This window comes from Schistocerca nitens, chromosome 10 (genome assembly GCF_023898315.1).
Source record: "Schistocerca nitens isolate TAMUIC-IGC-003100 chromosome 10, iqSchNite1.1, whole genome shotgun sequence".
In the NCBI taxonomy this organism is placed as follows: Eukaryota; Metazoa; Arthropoda; class Insecta; order Orthoptera; family Acrididae; genus Schistocerca; species Schistocerca nitens.
Window position 1 is genome coordinate 192902846 of NC_064623.1, and position 5937 is coordinate 192908782.

A 5937-nucleotide genomic window follows, 5' to 3' on the forward strand; every position below is an offset into this window, starting at 1 on the left:
CACATCTGAACATATAAAGAAATATGTAATCATTGCCGTCTGTTGCACTGTAAAATGTTAATTACATCCGAAGACATTGTAACCTAAAGTTGACGCTTGAGTACTACTCCTCCGCTGTTCGATGGTGTGTATCGGAGAGCACCGAATTACGTAGGGATCCAAAGGGAACGGTGATGGACCTTAGGTACAGAAGAGACTGGAACAGTACATTACGTCCACATGCTAACAACTTTTTATTGGTCTTTTTCACTGACGCACATATACATTACCATGAGGGGTGAAGTACACGTACACACGTGGTTTTTGTTTTCAATTACGGAGTGGAATAGAGTGTGTCCCGACATGTCAGGCCAATAGATATTCAATGTGGTGGCCATCATTTGCTGCACACAATTGCAATCTCTGGCGTAATGAATGTCGTACACGCCGCAGTACATCTGATGTAATGTCGCCGCAGGCTGACACAATACGTTGTTTCATATCCTCTGAGGTTGTAGCCACATCACGGTACACATTCTCCTTTAACGTACCCCACAGAAAGAAGTCCAGAGGTGTAAGATCAGGAGAACGGGCAGGCCAATTTATGCGTCCTCCACGTCCTATGAAACGCCCGTCGAACATCCTGTCAAGGGTCAGCCTAGTGTTAATTGCGGAATGTGCAGGTGCACCATCATGCTGATACCACATACGTCGACACGTTTCCATTGGGACATTTTCGAGCAACATTGGCAGATCATTCTGTAGAAACGTGATGTATGTTGCAGTGCTCTCCGATACACACGATCGAACAGCGGAGGAGTGGTACTCAAGCGTCAACTTTAGGTTGCAATATCTCCGTATGTAATTAACATTTTACAATGCAACAAACGGCACTGATTACGTATTTGTTTATATGTTCAGATGTGCTAACGAAACTAACGGGGTTCCATTTAAAAAAACGTAGCTTTGTGTTAAAAAACATACTTCCGTGCATTTTTTTATGGTTTGTATTAACCAATTACACTAGCCCCTCTCCTCACGTTCGGTCTGTGGAATCGATTCGTCAGTATTTGATGTGGTTTGCGAAATATATCCAGCGGTAATGTTAGGTGACACCCTGTATATGTATGGATGTATGGATATATGTGTGATCAGGTCGACAGAGGACTCAGTGCAACTCTCTTGTGGCAATAACTAGTTATTTTGTTGTTATCCCTGCTTTTATGCTAAAGAAAAACCTTGTTGTCATCACTGTATTGCGTTGTTTCTGAATTGCATAGTTTCAGTTGCGTTGTTGACACATTGCCCAGTCATCCAGTGTTAGTTGCAGGCAGCCAATAAAACGCCTCCTTGGGGGGGAGGGGGCAAAAAATTTGAATCTCAGCATTTCATCTAATTTCTATCATAATCCACTCATTAACTCTAGCAGTACCAAAACAGACTTTATGCTCACCACAAAACAATATAAAAAAACAAATTTCAATCATTGTAGTTGAGGTTTATCAACAATATGGCTTCTCGATAGGTACTATTGTATATGTAGGGTCCAAAACATAAGAATATCTTTTAGCACACTCTTAGCAATACCAATGCGTTTTCTATAATGTGTATACTGATGGGAAGACGTACTTTATGACCACACCATAAGTTTTTTTTAAAAAAGTGCATATATCCTTAACTGTCGTCGACTTTTTTCATAACATTATAAAAATGTAAAGGCAGTCAAAATAGATAGGAACATGCTTGTACTGGCACAGCTTTGTTGTTCGTAAGGAGGTTGTCAGTTCTATCGTGTTCTTCTGCCCTTCAGAGAGACTTTCTATCCTGTCAGCTGTGATAACAAAGGAAACACACTGAACAATGTATATGCACCAATCAATGAAGACAACAGACGCAAACCCGAGAAAGTTGAACAATTTTGGGACCTTCTTGAAGAACAGTTAGAGAAAATACCATCTAAGAACATAAAGATCCTTCTAGGTGACTTTAACGCTCACCTGGGAATAGAACCGCAATTCAGTTCAACAACTGGGAAGTATCCTGCTCACAAGATGGCTAACGGAAATGGTATAAGATTCGTCAATCTGTGTCGATCCTTCAGATAATGTCAACATTTTACAAAGACAAGCCAAGTAAACAGAAGACTTGGCGATCACCCGTCAGTCTGTGTGTAGGGAAACAGATTGATCATGTATCAATCTCTAGGAGAGCAATTAAGGAAATAATGAATGTTAAAGTATAGAGAGGGTGCCCAGTTTGGCTCGGGTCATTACCTCTCCAAGATCAAAATGTTCATCCCTCTCAATAAGGCCGTGAAAACAGGAAATAAAATTCATAAATATGACGTTGCGAAGCTCAAAATCAGTGTAAAGGTATTAGAACAATACCACCAGCAACTGACATTTGAATCCAATAAATGGACGGACATTGCATGTAAGATCCAACAAGCAGCTAATACTGCAATCCTGACGGCTAAGAAGAGAAAGTATAGATGGTGGAATGAGGTTTGTGATGAGGTGGTGGCTCAAAGAACAAAGGCATGGAAAAAGTGGAACTCGACCAGGAGACCTGAAGATTTTGATGTATTCCGCGAAGTTCGCAAATAAGCAGGCAGATCTTTCCGAAGGGCTAAGCAATTGTATGAGAAACAGCAGTTAGAACAGATAGATCAGAATTTCCGGAAAAACAATACCGGAGACTTCTATCAGACGTTCAAATCAAATTTGAAACGATATCAAGCCCCTAGTCTTTGTTTTAGAGACGAAAATCGAAAGCTAGGGCTCTTCAACAAAGAAAACTGCACGATCATGTCTCGTTATTTTGAAAACTTGTTTAATTGTGATGAACCGAAAGAAGGACTCCCTGTATGTGCCTCGATACACAAACCACCCCACTCATCTCCATCTGGTGAAGTGGAGATCAAAGAGATCATCAATAACCTTAAGAATAATAAGGCAGCTGCAGAGGATTCAATAGTGGTGGAACTACTGAAGCTGGAAAATAATAAAACTCTACATGTGCCAGTCCAGCTTTATGAGGAGATCTGGAGAACTGGAATGATACCAACTGAATGGCGGTCAGCTTTAATCCATCCTCTACACAAAAAAGGCGATAACAAGAAAGTCAACGACTATAGGGGCATCTCATTAGTATCTGTTCCATAAAGGATCCTATGCAAAGCGATACAGAACAGAATAGAAGGTCATCTTGACCAACTGACTGGGGAATATCAAGCTGGTTTCCGAAAGGAGCGTTCTTTTCCAGAACAGATCTTTAACCTGTAGAACAGCATCAGGTACAAAAAACTGGAGGAAATAACTACGTGGTCGCGTTTGTCGATTTTCAGAAGGCATATGACTCCATCGACCGAGAGGCATTAATGAATATTTTGGAAGAGTTTGGGGTGGATGATACATCAAGAATCCTGATCGAACAAACTCTGACTAACACAGTGTCAAAAATAAAATTTATGGGTGTGATATCAGAACACTTTACAATCGGAATGAGTGTAAGACAAGGAGATGGACTATCCCCACTTCTTTTCAATTGCGTCTTGGAAAAGGTCATTCGAGAGTGGAGACAGTTGTTAGCCCAAGAAGAAACAAATGAAGAGCGGTTCAGACTTGGTCCCAAGAACAAAGGGGTGTACACTGACTGATTGGCCTTTGTGGACCACCTGGCCATTCTTCCTACCAACATAGAGTCAGCAGTCAACAAGATCAATAGGCTGTGAGAAATTGCTGAAAAAGTTGGACTCCAGATCTCTATCCAAAAGGCAAAATATATGACGAACATCCGTGATGGACCTGAATGAATGATCACCAATCTGGGAAAAATCGGACGAGCTAAGAATTTCAGGTATGTCGGTGAAGCCATCCAGGAGAATGGATTAGAAGAAGATGCAATTAATGTCAGGATGAAGAAGTTAGACCAAGCATACGAAGTGACAAAGAATACCTATAATGAAAAGTCAATGAGTGTAGCGGCCAAGTTCCGACATTATAATACAGTTGTAAAAACTGAGGGCTTATATGCGTCAGAAACTTTGATCATGAATAGACAAGGTCAAGCTGAGCGGCTCGAGAAGCGAGAGCATAGGATATTAAAGAAAATCCTAAGTAATAGACGGGTTGATGGACAATGGCATGACAGAACCTATCACAGCGTCCATTAAGAAGAGGCGATTGTTGTTTTACGGTCATCTCATGAGGATGGCCGGTGACCGACTAACAAAAAGAATATGGAGTTTCGCCCAATCTAAGAAAACAAGGCCGAGATGATTCGAAGAATGTGAAACAGATCTTAGGCCGATTTGTATCTCAGAGAGGGAAATTCCTGACAGAAACAAATTTAGGAGATTTGCGAACAACTACAAAGATTTTAAAATGGCATCAACGTCCGAAAGACGGAGAGTGCCTTTGTCCGAAGAGCATAGACAGTCACTTCTTGGTGGACTCAGAAGATACTGGCAGGAAGCCTAAGCTGGAACAAGAACAAGACCAGATGTTGTTGTTGTTGTGGTCTTCAGTCCTGAGACTGGTTTGATGCAGCTCTCCATGCTACTCTATCCTGTGCAAGCTTCTTCATCTCCCAGTACTTACTGCAACCTACATCCTTCTGAATCTGCTTAGTGTATTCATCTCTTGGTCTCCCTCTACGATTTTTACCCTCCACGCTGCCCTCCAGTACCAAATTGGTGATCCCTTGATGCCTCAGAACATGTCCTACCAACCGATCCCTTCTTCTAGTCAAGTTGTGCCACAAATTCCTCTTCTCCCCAATTCTGTTCAATACCTCCTCATTAGTTATGTGATCTACCCATCTAATCTTCAGCATTCTTCTGTAGCACCACATTTCGAAAGCTTCTATTCTCTTCTTGTCCAAACTAGTTATCGTCCATGTTTCACTTCCATACATGGCTACACTCTATACAAATACTTTCAGAAACGACTTCCTGACACTATACTCGATGTTAACAAATTTCTCTTCTTCAGAAACGCTTTCCTTGCCATTGCCAGTCTACATTTTATATCCTCTCTACTTCGACCATCATCAGTTATTTTACTCCCTAAATAGCAAAACTCCTTTACTACTTTAAGGGTCTCATTTCCTAATCTAATTCCCTCAACATCACCCGATTTAATTTGAGTACATTCCATTACCCTCGTTTTGCTTTTGTTGATGTTCATCTTATATCCTCCTTTCAAGACACTGTCCATTCCGTTCAACAGCTCTTCCAAGTCCTTTGCTGTGTCTGACAGAATTACAATGTCATCGGCCAACCTCAAAGTTTTTACTTTTTCTCCATGAATTTTAATACCTACTCCGAATTTTCTTTTGTTTCCTTTACTGCTTGCTCAATATACAGATTGAATAACATCGGGGAGAGGCTACAACCCCGTCTTACTCCCTTCCCAACCACTGCTTCCCTTTCATGCCCCTCGTCTCTTATAACTGCCATCTGGTTTCTGTACAAATTGTAAATAGCCTTTCGCTCCCTGTATTTTACCCCTGCCACCTTCAGAATTTGAAAGAGAGTATTCCAGTTAACATTGTCAAAAGCTTTCTCTAAGTCTACAAATGCTAGAAACGTAGGTTTGCCTTTTCTTAATCTTTCTTCTAAGATAAGTCGTAAGGTTACTATTGCCTCACGTGTTCCAACATTTCTACGGAACCCAAACTGATCTTCCCCGAGGTCCGCTTCTACCAGTTTTTCCATTCGTCTGTAAAGAATTCGCGTTAGTATTTTGCAGCTGTGACTTATTAAACTGTCAACACCTGCTTCCTTTGGGATTGGAATTATTATATTCTTCTTGAAGTCTGAGGGTATTTCGCCTGTCTCATACATCTTGCTCACCAGATGGTAGAGTTTTGTCATGACTGGCTCTCCCAAGGCCATCAGTAGTTCTAATGGAATGTTGTCTACTCCCGGGGCCTTGTTTCGACTCAGGTCTTTCA